This window comes from Octopus bimaculoides, chromosome 9, assembly GCF_001194135.2.
Source record: "Octopus bimaculoides isolate UCB-OBI-ISO-001 chromosome 9, ASM119413v2, whole genome shotgun sequence".
Lineage (NCBI taxonomy): Eukaryota > Metazoa > Mollusca > Cephalopoda > Octopoda > Octopodidae > Octopus > Octopus bimaculoides.
The window spans coordinates 16,541,760-16,542,424 of NC_068989.1; positions in this window are offsets into that span (position 1 = coordinate 16,541,760).

Genomic DNA, 665 nt, shown 5'->3' on the forward strand with positions numbered 1-665 from the left:
ATATATATATATATATAACTTTATAGTACCATGGTCAACTGTAAGTGAATATTTCCTTCTCTTCAAATAATTAACAGGATATACTCAGTGTATGTGGTGTCGTAAGCAACCGCTCAAAAGCACTGCACCACTCAACAACGAACCTCCCTACCATTTAACAATTCTTAAAAAAACTATTCTGACAACCACCACCAACATTATATGAACCTCACCTCCGCCCTTTTACCAACAAATATTACCAGCACCACCACCGCCTTCACCGTCAACACTACTACTACCACCTCCTCCTTCACCAATACACACAGAATCCCACTACTACTACTGCTACCGCCTTCACCATCAAGACTACCTCCCCTACTACAACCACTAGCGTTTTCGCCATCACTAACCCAGTCACCAGCACAATTATCATCTTTAAGTATTCCCTATATGGTTGCTGAACCTACTAGAAATAGCTGCCAAATCACACCCCTCAATTTGTACTGTATCATCATTTAAAAAAGAATGCTAGGACAAATTAGGGATCTAGTTCAAAACGGGGGCACCAGTTTTCATTTATGTTTTATGTAGTGTTTTTGGTACCGAAAGACTTTCAAACTCCGTATACTTATCTATTTTGTGTTATAGAACAGAAAAATATTTTTGTATTCGAATTAATTTCATGT